General features: G+C 37.9%; 1 protein-coding gene across 2 annotated transcripts in view; it reads right to left on the bottom strand.

The window, feature by feature from the left end:
- Positions 1-15577, bottom strand: part of CNOT2 (CCR4-NOT transcription complex subunit 2) — a 90898-nt gene that overhangs the window by 52564 nt on the left and 22757 nt on the right. The window contains exon 1 of one of the 2 annotated variants that reach the window (XM_059816214.1): positions 6007-6045. The exons of the other annotated variant lie outside the window; for it this stretch is intronic. The gene's annotated coding sequence lies outside the window, so the exon portion shown is untranslated. Of the gene's footprint in view, positions 1-6006; positions 6046-15577 lie in introns of those variants that run through there. 2 annotated transcript variants of the gene reach the window in all.

The following is a 15577-nucleotide window of genomic DNA, read 5'->3' as shown; positions in this document are numbered from 1 at the left end:
CCTTGCTCACAATAGAAAGTTGTGTAGTTGAAGTGCTTGCAAATGCAAGGCTGACTTTTCCTACAGCTAATTTCATAAGACTCAAAAGTTATCCTGACCAGCAGCATTACTATGTTTTTATCTAGAATTGCAACAGCAAAACACTCAAATCAATTTTAGTCTCAACCCATTTTACCAGTCTTGCAGATGGGGAAATAGAGGGATTTAAATCATTACACCACTATCCGATGCCAAATTCTTTCAAGTCTTCTCAGGGTCAGCCAAGCCCTGGAAGAAGTTCTTGCTTCCTGAGTGATACAATCCCTTCCCCACCCTCCCCCACCCTGCACAATCTTGAAGCAGGACTCCTAGAAGTTTTGCTTTTACAAAGACACATCGTTCCAGCATTAAATCTTGTTCAGAAAAGACAGAGAAAGACTGATTTCTTTACCATATTTTCAAAATGTAAAACAAATTTCAAAGAACTATATTTATCTATATATTAAATATTTTTTTAAAAAAGATTTGCACTCCAAATGAATAATTTAAAGGCATGGATATGTCTTTCTCTGAGCATCAGACTGGTGAGAACATGAAGCATGATACATTTCACCATGAACCTATATACTGGGTAACTAGAGGCAGTTACATGTTACATAAATTTGTAACTATTCTTAAATTAAACAAAACATCACCCACATAGTACAGCTCTCTTTCAATGACAGGAAGTGTATAGTAATTAGCTCTCAAAAACTACAAGTGGCAAAAGCATTTACAAATACTGAAGTATTCTTTGCGTTTGATCTCCTTCATTACTGTAATCATTTTTAAAAAATGGTTTCTGAATCTCTGTGGTGCCATAAGCTTTTTTACTGCACTGTTAAATAAATGTATTCTTTACCACTCTTGTTAACCCTTCCCCCCTTTTTAAAAGGGAAGTTATCAAAATGCTTATTGCTACAAAGAAACACTTTCCTGGAGGCAGTGTACATAAACAGCCCATAGAGCAGCACTGTGCACAATTCACAACTCCAAAACCTAGCCACACACAAAAGAGTATGTTTTTTCTAGTTCTGCCCAGAGTTTATCTTCAAAAAGCCAGTTTAGAACCAGCAATACTTTTAATGTACACAGGTAAGAATAAAAGAGCCAAAAAAAATATATTCCTTATAGTGACTGGATATATATCAAACATCAAAAGCCTTCTTCTACTTAGTTACAGAAAAAAACTTCACAAGATTGCTGGATCACCCACATTTAAGTGAAATACAGAAAAAAAATCCGAGTCACAAACAAATGTTTTTTTAGGAATCTGAACACAGTTATCAAGCAAATTCTGTTGCAGACAAACCATTTGCCTCCAAAATTGGAGATTCCTGGAAGGCAGGATCTGTTCGCACTCACTGCTTCTGAAGAACTGACCAGAATTTTGTAAGCAGCTGCAAAGAAAGGTCTAGATAACTCAATAAACTAAATACCTGACAAAAGCTTTGAAAGCAGAACAAGGCAAAACAGATATACTACTGATAGTTGGTAGAAAGCAGTTTACTTAAGACTCAAAAGTGTTTGAGAATAGGAAGGTTGTTTAGGATACTCTAACATTAGTTTAAAAGTGACAGCAAATCAGTTACAAGGAGGGAAGAATACAAACACATAACCATGCTCCACTACAGGCTGCAGTTACAAAAATTTGATGGTAAAGAAGTTTTTTGGATTTTGAAGTGACAAAGAGAAAGAAGCCTTCTACACATTCAATGGACAATTCTTACATTAAGGAGCTGCATAGGAAGATTTATTTATTTTTTTTAATTAAAGATTCACTACAGTGTGAATCATCACTGAGCAGGATTATCACAAGGCATAAGGTTTCAGAGCAGCAAAGTCTACTGTCACAGTCCTGCTCTTGACTGGCCTGTTAAATTTTCAGCCAGCTGGCTCCTCCTGCAGCTTTGCTACATGGTTACAGCTATGGTTACACCACACCATAGGGGTAGGAGAACATAATAGCCACAGCCCCAATTTACAGTATCTTAACATCCAAGAAACTGTATCTGAAGATCAAGGTACTAGGAAATGAAGAAAGGCAAGCACCCTGTTGTCCAAATTCACTTCATCAGAAGGATGAATCCTTGTATGATGGACAACACTGTTCAACAAGTATAACGTAACTGATCAGATGCAGCGGTGGATTGAACTAGGGTGGCAAATAGAGCTGCCATCCTAAATTTTTCCATCATGCCCCTTCCCCAAAGGCTGGTGACAAGCTGCAGAACACAAGTAGCAACAGAGGTACCACAAATTGACTCTTGTTAGGTTACACTGAAATTCGCACAGGATTTGCTACATATCCTGTCCAACCATCCCTACAGCAGGTACAACCACCTCTGTGACAGGGGCAAGAACACAGCTGAGGGTGGTAACCACACAAACCACCCCACAGCATGTGCTGCTTTCTTTTATCTAATCAATTGCCTTTTCATTGGGAGAGAACACCACAAACCAAATAAACCCATGGATCCTAAAAGATCTAACTACTATTACCTTCATGCTTCTCATGCCATGTCAAGTGTTAACCCTAAGCCTAAAATTTCAATTGAAAGAAACAAAATACTGACCAATGCCTGTTAATTTATGATCCAGGTACGACAGGAAGAGTGCTATAAGAAAATAACACTAAAGGAAAGAATCTGTGAGCAAGCCATGAAGAACATACAGAGAAAGGATGCACGACTTGAAGTGCCTTTTAAAAAAAAAAAAAAAAAAGATAAATTTGCTAAACTTTAGATTAAATGCTTAGATAGCTGGTTTGGGCATGCATAGCCCTAGTTAAGCAGATAACACTGAGGAGCTGTAGATTTTCTTTTTTAAAAGATAAACTTTAAAAGAGGACTTAAAAGTTTCTATGTTTCAGGTTATTTAGGAATGAAGTAATTCTACAAAGATTTTCGGTATACTATGGCTCTGTGAACTTTGAAAGTAGTCTCTGCATTCTCTTTGTATTCATTTTTCTGGGCTTCCTGTGAAGTCTATAGTCCGATTAATTGACAAAAGACTGAAATAAAACCACTTAGGCTTTTTACTTTCTAGGCAGAAAGCACATCCTTGGTCAGTTCTATTTTCTTCCTTTTATTATTGTCTTCCAGTTTAACAGCTTTCTAGCACAATTCTGATAAATTTCAGAGGAAAAATTATTTCAAATCTCAATTATTTATAGTCATCCAACAAATTTCTAAGGAAGAAAAGCTAGGGTTTAACCTAAATAAGGAGAAAGACAGGAGTCCCTCTGGGAACTTAGTGACTTCCAACATTTCTTATCCGATCTTTTGCTCTGTATTGATGCTTCCTCATTTCTTCTCATCAAGAGCAGATCATGCATGCTGTTCTCTACAAGGATTCACAGTTTCTTTCTGTAAAGACTACTAACTTTTATAATTGGTCTTACACTTTATATTAAAGTAGAATTTTACAGTTTGTTCCCCCCCCATATATGTTTATAGGCACTGACCTATCCTCTAAATCAGGGTCGGACTCTGAAATATAACTACTTCATTCTTGTTCAAAGCAATGAATCTATTCTCAAGGATTTAATACAAACAAAAAGCCACGTCTGAAAGCATTCTCACAAAAGCATCCCTAAGTTCTGTTCTAAAATACCTACTTTTAAGGGAAGCAAAACATACATTAGTTACAGTGAGAGGTTTCTAAAATTTCTTGGTATCAAAATTGCTACAGACTGGAAAAGAAGGACAGAGATAGAAGAGTGCACAACCAAAGCAGGTTTCTTTTACAAGACAAACCCATTTTAGTACTTCAGAAAGAACAGAGCTTAAGATTAATCTCAAGAAATGAATGACTTTTCATTGTGAATCCAGTATTTCAAAACAGGTCTGCCTGGTACTGCTTCATGAAGTATCAGATCTAGTCCAAATTTAAATAAGCAGGGCTGCACTGCCACTCCTGAATCACATGCCTAGGAGCACCCAAGCTATACCAGTCCTTACTCCCCATAGTCTGGTGTCTGCATCTTGTTCAAGGATTTCTGGCTTTAAGAAGTGATCCTATTGCCTGGTTCAGAATAAATACATTCATAAACAAGAACAGTCACCTGCCTTCCTTATCACAGCAATTAAGTCAGGACAGCTTTTGTCTTCCTGATACCAAGGATATCTGGAAATGCAACTTCTCAAACTCAGGGTTACCAGTCTGCATACTCCATTGCTGCACTTCAAATTTTGGCTCTCAAAGCTCAGCCTTCACCTGTGTAGGGAACTGTAATTCCACACTACCAGCTGCTCAGATCTCAGTTTCTTTCAAGCACTACATGGGAAACTGAAAAGAAACACGTTTTGCCACAAAAAAAATTCTCAGAAACTACCAGTCAAAAGGCACGCTCTTTAATAGTAAACTACTTACCCAGCTTTGCTCTAGGAAAGCCAAAACAGTCTGGAGACTGCCTTGGAAGCAAACGCAACACACTGACAAATTATTCTGAGGAACAAGAAACCAACCTGTGCCAAGCATAACTTTTTCCCAACCAATTTGGGATTCTGGGACAAGAGCTAGGAGTGCATAGGAGAAAAGTTCACATTCGCATTTAAATCCTCAAACTGAAGCCTAACTGAGCATAACAAAAAATATATGACAAATGAAAGGAAAACTTCTTCAAAATTACTTCTGGGACTTTCCGCAGTGTATCATTAAATTCAGACACATATTGCCAAAATGTAAAACAGAGTAATCGCAAAAGCAAGCTATTCTTGAGGTTTACTGACTCTTCTGCTCATCTTATTTTAATGAATTTTAAGCATGTCATGACACGTTCCTGGGAACATGTCCATGCTACTTGAACATGCTATTTGGTAAAACCCCAAAGTTAACTTGTATGTTTTTAACCCCATGTCTTCTTATCACATTCACTTTTTCCCCAATAATTTGTAGGCTCTAATTAACCCACAGTCTGCAGTCCGCCGAAATTCCTTCCTAACTCACAGGAATTTAACAAATTTTACTTTTAAAATGGCGTAATATCCCATTTAGAAATGTCACCTCCTTCCTACTCTACTTTTAGGCCATAAATATATAAACTGGCTACATTGCATAGCAACACAGTTTGAGACTTGCAATAAAAACCAAAGCCATTGTTTTTACTTTATTGATGTAAAGATAAAATAAAACAGTCCCGAAATTGAACCTTCCATCTTCAAAGATGATTTTATTGAATTAAATGCAATGCTATCCTGAAATATCCTATATAATTATTATCAACATACATTTCTGTATGAACAAAACGAAGGGATTTTTTTAGCCTTTGCCATTTGAGCTGAAGGAACACTAGGGATTCCAAAGAACATTTATTTGCAGAGCAGACTATGTTAATATGAAAATTTTAATTAAGGATTTATTTTAGTTCTTTTTTTAAGGGGATAAATAAAATGTTATTGTTATTCACATGCCAAAATGCAGAACTCACCCAACCACTGTATGGTACTACTGGTGCAAAGTTACAATCATGGAACCTTGACTAACTTGTTATGATTACAGAATACTGTAAAAGAAAACAATATACTGAAGTGTAACAATTATTGCATGACATTTCAACGCACTGAGTGTAAGGAAACACCAACAGTCAACAAAATAAAGATGCCCGTGCCCAATCCCCTTTATAACTTACATTAGGTAAGCTACGTTCCAATTTGGGAAAACTATCAGAAAGAACACTTTGTTTACAGATCTTAGAGAAAAATATTTGCAAAATTCTTAAAAGCACATATAAAAGTAAATATACGTGTTTCAATATCTCTCTACCACACAAATGCACATATGCATCATTCCAAGGCACTTTTTAATAAAATCTCACAAAAGGGAGCACATTAATATACTTCAAAGCCACTTCCTTCAACACCTCATCATTGAATCTACTGCCTGAATATTTTAAAGAGCAAAATCTTACATTTTGATAGTTATCCCACTCCCTTAGAATAAGATTCTCCTCAAAGAACCTTAAGTGCACTGAAAATAGCTACCTACCTACACACTGTACTTTTGCCCATTAATTTTTTGTCTCTGCTGAGGTAAGCAAATTTTGACCGATGACCACTTCCTGTAAATGAAGTAGATTAATAAAACATTATTAGTAAAAATATATTGTTATCTTCCAAGCTTCTTACAATTCTTACTGTTCCATAAATGGAAAAAAAATTCGTTTCAAAACATTTTGTGCACTGAAAAGAATATAAAAATAAAATAAAAAGCTTTTGAGTAGTTTTAAAGCAAAAAGCAAATGCAATAAAAAGCAATAATCACACACAAACTAAAGCAGGAGTCATCAACTGCCAAAATTTCATTTTAAAAACAAAACTAGCGCTATTGTGGAGATTTAGGAAAAAGATGAACCAGTAGTAAGCTTTTTTTCTGTAGAAAAGAAAGGCGTTCACAACATGGACTAAAAAGCTACAGAGATCTAACATATCTACGGACCCTTGGTCCAAACAGAAAGGCACAGATACCTTGATCCTGTAAAGATAAGTTGTTCTAAAAATAATACAGAATCAGTCTTATAAGAAAACCACATAAGAAGTCACAAATGCCCTCCAAATTATTTTTAACTGTGTATAATTTATTCTCTGCTAAACCCAAGAAAACCTGAATACTGGCGAGTTCTTTCTATTGTACACCTTAAAGGGAACTTTGCCTCCTTACAAGAAAGACAGAAATGCTTCCGAACCACCCTTGGGACAGCAGGGGAACGCGCCCAAATTCATGCCCCAATGGTTTGAGATAATTGGAAAAACAAAACCAGAAGCTGGAAGCACAGAATCCATGTTTCCAAATCCAAATGAGAAGGAAGGAAACAAAAACCGTTCCCGACAGAAGTCTTGGTACACTGAAGAAATAATGGGAAGGAAAAAAACACAACCAACCACACCACCAAAAAACAACTGGGAAAGCAGAGGCTCTGACCTTTCAGGATCTCCAGAATCGGTATGTTCTGGCTGTAACTGGTACAGGAAATAAACAACTATATCAGTGAAAAACCACATCACTCGAGTCTTCAACACAGAGCAGTATTCTAGGACCCTAAGCTAGTGAAGGAACCAGCTGCTGCATGCAATGATAAAGTTGTAGGGTTTTTTTCACCAAAAAGCCAAAGGGCACATCCACACTGTTAACAGCGATGCCCAGAAGAGGTACAGCACAACTAGTTGCGGGTACTGCAGCTACAGGTTAAAACTCCACCAAGCATTTTGCACCGTCCCTTCTCACAATAGTTTCCTAAGGTTCCTCACCTCGGAAAAGCAGCAAAATTTCAAAGTAGATTTGCTAAATAATTCATGTACACTTACTCTGCAAAACTTTTTCTTCAACTTTAAGCAATTCAAGAAAAACACTTCACTGAAAATATCACTGAAGTACTGATACACTAGGGGACCTATTCAAAGTGGTTACCACTGAACATGGACTTAAGTGTCTGAAGAAAGCAACCAAGTTCCCCAGGCCCACAGCAGTTACCCCTGTGGGCCCTGAACTATTCAAGTGTGGCCCCAGTGCCAGGGCTGCACCACACAACCAAAACTGTACTTCACCAATGGTGGGGCAATGAAAGGAAGCAAAGCAGGAGAGGCTGCCATCTCTGACATGGCTATACTGCCCTGGTGCCACACCCAGCCTCATCATGTCCCACAAAGAAACCATAGGATACAAGGCAAACTGCTGTCCTCCTCCTTTCACTTCCAAAGGCTGCAAAGTCAACATACACCACCAAAAAAGTCAGCAGAAAGTTTCAGATTTGCCTGGTTCTGTGAAGATACCAGGCCTCACAAGTCAAGTGCCCACGTCAGATGATCCAGAGACGCTCTCCCTTCACCAGCACTAGCAAAGAGCAGTAGCACTACCCAATGCCAGTAGGACTTGGAACTGTTGGTATAAGGTTGTGCCTGGCAGCTGGTTCTTCACCTGAAAAAATGGAAACGGTACCAAATACTGTGGAAAACCCACAAGTTTATTTTTTGAGGAAGAGATTTTTATAAGGACTACATTTGCTATAAAAATACAAATTATATCACTGAAGTTTTACAGGCTGACTGATCCTTTCTGCCTGACAAGGGACTGGATCCTTAGAGAGCTCCAACACCGTAAGACATAAAACTTTAGTTTCCAAGACTCCCTTCTAGGTAGGTTCTAAACTCAGAATGCACATCACCCCACACTTAGGAGTGCTGCTTTCTTTATTTGTTTTAAAATCCTATGATTTCAGTTCTAGCATCCATACACTTGACAATATTAAGTATTTCTTCTAACACTGTAATCATTCAGACTGTAGTAAGTTTCTTTTATTTCATTAAATTCAGACTTGCTACACATGGAATGGCTCTTTCATCCAGTCCTATAAACCTATTGGTGGGAGCATGCACCATACTTGACACGCAAATATAATCAATCATAAGAGAAATCAGAGAGAAAGGGTTATATTGTTTTCCTGAATAGATATTATAAAGTTAGTGACAGTATAAGCAACTGTTTTAGGGTATAATCACTAACTACCATAATTTCACCACAGAACTAGACTTCCCCTTTCCCTTGCAAGAAGGGAAAGGACTTGGGTTGCAAATCCTCTCTAGGCAGTGCCACAGAAGTAGCTGGGTTTCAGCTCCTCCCTCTCATCTCTTTACAGCATCCACTACACCAAAGCAGCTTTGTGTTCAGTTCCAGCAGAAGAAAAATGTCATGACGCTATAACACAACCTTTACCAGGCCAATTCAAACAGCACTGATGAAATTCCACAACATGACAGCCTTGTCATCCCTGGGGACAGTGATTAAGAAAGCAAGAGTAAGATCTTAGTCGAGTACCAAAGTACAACTTGAGAGCACTATAGTCAAAACAAATTGAAAATATGTTTTGAATGAGAAAATGCCAATCTTAATTTTGTTATGTATGTATATGATGTTATATTGAGAAAACAACATGCTAATACAAATATTAGCCTATTTCACACACACAAATTCTATACTGATTAAAATCACTGTAATTCTACCTCATTACAGGGCTTTTGTTCTCTGTGTTTTATGTGAAATGAGAATTCTTCGGCCCAAAGGCTGTGCATCAAGCTGTATTCTTCTTTTCCAAAATAGATGTTAATTTGTTGATTAAGAATTTTGCAGGAAATGGGAAATTTTCCCTAGCAAAGAGATACCTCATACTCAAGAGAGGCTAGCAGCTGCTACCATCTCCTGGATGGTAGTCCCTGGCTCTTGCTGAGCTTTCACTTCTGCAGAAGACAGAAGCCATCGTCTACTTGATAATACCATTATTGGCTCTCGGACCCATGACAGACCTACCTTACAATATCCCCGAGGAACCTATGCCAGTGTCTGACCATATTTACCAAAAGCCCCTCCATTCTAACAAACTGAGAAAAAGCATTAACGAAAAAACCACAACCAAAAAACCCACAAAGACAACACACTCTAAGAACTACCTTACTTTAAAAGAAAGTTGGACACAGAGGAGTAAAGGCCACAAAAATAAGTAACAATCTATTTTTTTAAAAAAGAGAAAATGGGTATTAGTGATAAATTTGACAGAACCACAGAAAACTCAAACATCATCTCAAACATCAGCTTCCCTTCCCTTCCTGCCCCCCCCCCCACCTTGATATGCCAGAAATACTATGCAGTATTCATATTGACCCAGTCCCACTGTGAATTCCAGGCTAGACAGCTTGGACAATTGTCTCCACACAAACCAATCCTAGCAAAAAAAAAAAATACATGTTAAGGACCAGGAAAATTGGAAAACACTTCTTCAAGCATTCCAAACTTCAACATGGATTAATGCAAAGCTAAACCAAAGACAACTCTGATGTTAAGACTTTAGGTTGCATACAGTAAGGACAACAGGAAGTATTTCACTATTGGAAAGGTTTCATTATTTAATTTACAAATCCCAGTAAAAAAAGTCAAAACAGTGTTTATACTAAAACACATTAGAATACCTATGTCATTTTGCATTACATTTCCTCTCCACCAAGTTCATATAATATAGTCTGCTTCTAGTTGTGATACATTAGTTTAATATTTGTATTTTGAATACTGGAGAAGGTTGCCTGCATTTACCCCCTTAGAAGAATTACTTTGAAAGGTATTTTCTCTGTAGTCTCATACTCATTAGTCTTGACTGATGAACAGTTTCATTATTTTCAACTTTGATTTGCTGTTGTTACACTTGAAAATTAAACTTATTTCAGCATATTCCTTCAAATTCACATATTCCTATACTGCTTTGACTTTACATACTTGCAAAACCTTCAGTTGATCAGTGATCCTAATCCCAACCACTTCAGGTCATTTTCAGGAAAAAACACTGTTGAGAGAATTTTATTTTTTTTTTTTAAACAGAGAAATAGCTCCCTCCTCCTGCCTGTACCAATGCATAAATAAAAAGAAAAGGTTTCTCTAGGTAATGAGGCCCTTTTGCATGCTCCACCAAACCAAGCCAATCTGCAGCACAAGGTCTTTGTCAGTAATGGAAGAGATCAGAAACAGACAGCTGCGTGAAGAATCCTGCTTTTAAAAGCAACACTTACGCTTGCTTTATAGTCAGTCAAGAGAAGTATCAGGGGAGGAATTGCTCCCCAGAGTGACCTCTATCCACTGACTATAAAGGGAGCCTGAAGAGGTAGGTGAACCAGATTTCAAACTTGTTAGTAATTAAATATAACCAAGGCAGACCTACTCACTGCATTTAGCTGAGCATACTTCACATTTCTTCTGATCTTACTGACTGGAACAAAACCAACAATCCTAAATTTGTCATGGCAGAGAGTATCATTGTTTTATTTGTCACACAGAAATGAAACCACCATCTAAAATGAATGATTAATTAACCATGCACAATAAACTAAAACAAAGTTTACCACTTCCTGTATTTATCTGCAGCTCATTTACTTATACTTTCACTGTATTTCAACAGCAAGTTACACCATTCTGACATGGCTCTAAATTGCAATTAGTATCTCAGGATGCAGCACTTGAAGCCTGAAGTAGAACAGACACCAATGCTCCGCACTTAAAACAGTCAAAAATTATTTACAAACTGCTCAAACATGCAGAACTTCGGCAGGAGGACAGAACAACTACACAAAAGGTAGTTAACAGAAAACAAACATGAAACACAAAGGTCCCATAATCTCGAATTATCTTTTACCATAGACACTACCGCTATTAACTTGAGCGGGAGACAGCTATCAAAGCAGAACCACCACTACTTTGCAGACAAGTTCACCTACGTGACACGAGTGCCACACTTCATAAGTACAGACACACAGAAATACCCCAATAAGGCTTCTAAAACTTCCTACTACACAGGTAAAATGAAGTAGGGAAAAAGAAATACTTCAAGCTTGTTCTAGTATCAGTTTCCCCTTTAACCACTTCAGGAATTAAAAACAGAAAGATCACCTTTCTTTCCATATAAAAGTCCAAAATACAATAACAATTTCCATTCAGAAAAAGTCACCATCTGACTTTTATGAAGAAAAACGATGCAGGAAAATTTTAATTAATAGCTTTAACATATTAATGGAGAGATCATCCTGAAGTATTCACATTTCTGCATACTTTTCTGTCCAGTTTACTTGACAAAAAATGTACTTCTCTACTTGGCACCTTACAACCACATTCTTGTTCACTTGCATCATGCAGATGACCAAACAATCCTAGCAGAACAAAGATTTTCATTTCACCAAGGTTAGGGGGCAGGGGTATAACAACCCATATATCAAGATATACACACATACACACAAATGTCTGCGTACATGTGTATCAATAAAAAGGTCTCCCTGCACCCTACAGATTTCAAAAGCTTTACAAACTAGTAGCACTTAGATTTGTTTTTTATTGGCAGCTTTGGAGTTTGTTTGTTTGTTTTTATTTGATAATAAGACTCATATAATGTAAGCTTCCTTTTATCCCCCTCACCCCAAGAAGTTCACAAAAGAGTAATGGAAGGGTGTTCAAAGTCATAAAACCTAAGCAGATATTAAGTTTCTGGCTAGCAATATTCACATTCAGTAACATTTTTCAACTTGCTCCTTTCAAATTTCTTCATTAGCCTGTATGATTTGACAACTCCTTTTCATCTTTCATTTTTAATTCCTCCTCATATTGCACCTCTGACAACATAACTTTAAAATCTATGTGTCTTTTCTGTGCACAAACTGATGTCTTCCTCAGTATCTGGGATGGGTATATACACTGAAGGCTTCATCTGTCTTCAGTGAATTTCCTATGGGAAGACTACTTACTTTTAATAAAGATGACTAAAAAATGCTGAAGCATTCATTTAGTTAGATTTCAGATTGTCAAAGATCTTCTAAACAGATAAAAAAGGGCAAGTAAATGTCACCACAAAAACGCATAAAATTGCAGCATTCCAAAGACACTGACTCAGTCCATGTTGCACAGACATAACACAGGCTCCCTACGAATAAACATGCAGATAAAAGGAACTTCAAATGGGTATATGGTCAAAAAGGAATTTAAAAAAAATTAAATATCTGGTTTGGGCCAGTATAGGTAAGTGTTTACAATGTCAATGAAATTACACAATTTCCTGTTGATACTATGTGGCAATCTCAACACCTGACATGTTAATTTATTTGATCCTGGTAAACACCATGTGACTTTACAGTATTTTCTTCAATATTGCTATACTGTAGCAATACACAACATCACTGCCACCCAAAGACAGTGACCTGCCAGCCACTCCGCTTCACAGAAGAGCTCCAGAAAGCTGATGTGACATTCCTGCTTCGGTGGGATGAGCAACTCTAAACTGCAAGACCTGTGCATCCCATCCTAGATTAAGTAAAAACCAATTCAAATTAAACTTTAAATTGGAAGGAGTAACCCATTATGAAGACAATCCTAAGGGCCTTACTCTAGGTGGTAGGATAGGCATCTAGACCAAGACTTAATGATTCTGAACCCACCAAGGCAGAAAAGCCTTCACAGATGCTGCATCCAGAATCACCCCAGTCAGCTGCACCTAACTGATAAGACATCAGCAAAATTTCTGGGCACTGGGCTTGAAGTTTAGTCTTCCACTGAGGAAAAAAAAAAGATGTTTCAAGTCAACAATACAGTTTCTTGAGTCTCTTTTAATTAAGAGACCCCTATTTCATTATTATGAAGATAAAGGAGACAACCTCACCATACCTTAGTGCCATAAAGAAGCCAATCAACCAGATATTTTACTGTTAGAAGATTTACATCACTAAAACATACAGATACTTCCTCTGTGACGCTCACTTCTGCATTTCCATTCCAGTATCTTGAAATCAAGAGATACACCGATTTCTTTCCTGACTGGCCAAGAGAACAGCCAGTCCTGAAGCCCTAAGGAAAAGGGAGGGGAGATGATGAATGCTTAAGTCTAAAATGACTCCATCTTTCTCCTCCTTTTTGATATTAGAAAAGCAGGCTTTAAATTCCTTTCCCTCTGCACCACAATGAAACTTCTAGTATACAGTGAAAGTTCACACTCTGACTCCAGAAAGGGAAAGGTCGTGATGAACTGTAGGACAGTAGTAGCATGACTGGTAAGACTTGTGGCCAGTGTATCAAGAATAGGAGAGTTTGTTGTGTTGTTTTGTGGTTTTTTTTTTTTACTTTAGAGAAAGGAAACTGTAGGCAGGGGGAACAAAGCAGGCAATATAAACCTGCTGGGACACCTGGAGTGATACCAACAGAGGGAATACAGATCGGTCATAGATACTGGAGGTAACACTTATGAAGCCTTTAACTCTGACAGTATTTTTCTGCAAGTCTGAACAGAGTAAGGAAAAGCTGAAGCTGAGGTCTTCAAGCAGTGTAAAAGCCACCTTACCTGGAAAAAAAAATATAAAGAGGCAAAAGAAAAGATGCTCAATGGACGTCACTGTCAGGTAGAAACCCTGACAAAATTAAAGATCATCTGGTTTCAGGCCAAACAGCACAGCTTTATTAAAAGGCAGATCCTCTACAACAGATACAAGCATTTTGGCAAAACACAGGTATATTCTTGCATATCCTAGGCTTTCTTAGAACACCTATCCCTAAACTCTGACTATTAAAACTTCTGACTGTGTCAAGACAGCCAGACATGAAGGCAATGCCAAAAATATCCTCCTAGGAGCCTGGAACTTCTGACCTTTCTTTCCAACAGCCAAGAAAGCAGAAGTCTGCAGAAAAGCACAACTGTGCTTTGGCCACACCAGAACAGCCTAGCTACTGCCAGCTACTGCAGAACATCTGTGAGGTTGTGGGATGCTTCCCTTCCCTCTTCTGTTTCTAATATACAGGACATTGCAGTGCCAGCAGTTAAATCCTAGAAGTACAGCCATTGTCCCACTAGCACCTGGGGGTGGTGCTCTCTCTGAAGGACAAAGATAGCAGAAGACCCGTATTGTAAAGAGATGTTATTTTACTCCCAGATGATGTGGGGAAGACAGAGATCCACTAACATACTGCACAAATCCACAGCCTGTAGCACATGCCCAGACAGGTTAAGTTAATAGGCATCCATCTCATCTGCTGTTTAAGAAAGAAGTAAACAGAAGCTTTTGCACCTAGCCACCATCTTTTGGCCCTGCACCACACACAGCCTGAACAGACCATCAAGTCACTACCACAGATACCAATGACAAGTAGGGCAAGTAGATTTAAAGGCCAGAAACTCTGAGTAAAAAACTGCGCAGCTCAAGGAAAAACAAAAATAGCAAATTGTTGTCAGCAAACAGGGGAGGGAACCAAGAATACAGCTAAACACCAACTGCAAAGGAGAAGAGGTCTCTGGTTCAAGTAGCTTCAGGCATACAAGGATCTCTGTGCAAACACACATGTGGCTCATGCGTCAAAGGTAAAACAATCCTCACATCTGTCCAAAACCTGCAAAAGTAACAACTTCCTTTTTTTTTTTTTAGTATAGTTAAAGGAGTATTACATTCAATAATAAGTTTGGGCAAAGATGTTAACAAGTTAACTAAATATTTCTCAAACTGTTGGACGCAGTATCTGAGCCTTGGCTCTACAGCCCAAGCAGCGTTTGGCACAGTATCTGTGGAAACGGAACTGAGACAGTCCTGACAGCGACAACTCAGCTTCTGCTCACTGGGAGTTCAGCACGAATAGACACCACTCATCTGAGCACACCTGCACTATTCCTGCTTTCCTGTTTGAAGTTGGTCAGTATACATCATTGCAGCTAAATCAAATTTTACACTGAAACTGGATTTCTTTCTATTTCATCTAATGGATTATATTTCTCCAAGTTTCATTCTCCTTAATTCTTCAAGCATCGTATGTTTATGTGGAGCTACAAATATGCACCTGTGCTAGTCTAGCGCAGTCAAGCACTGATGGAGAGCTACTTTGTTTAATTTACTCAAACAACATAGCCCAGACACGGGTGTATCTTTCTTCTCCAATCTTCCCATTTAATCCAACACCACAGTACAATATCCCATGAATGTTTCAAGCATTTTATCCACTGCTATTTAAGCAGATATTAGAAAATTCCAAAATGCCATTATTTTTAGGTTGCCAGCACAGCAATTTT

The sequence above is a fragment of the Gavia stellata genome, chromosome 4, assembly GCF_030936135.1.
Source record: "Gavia stellata isolate bGavSte3 chromosome 4, bGavSte3.hap2, whole genome shotgun sequence".
NCBI classification, from domain to species: Eukaryota; Metazoa; Chordata; class Aves; order Gaviiformes; family Gaviidae; genus Gavia; species Gavia stellata.
The sequence above is the reverse complement of the archived record's forward strand: the minus strand, read 5'-3'. Positions and strand labels throughout refer to the sequence as shown.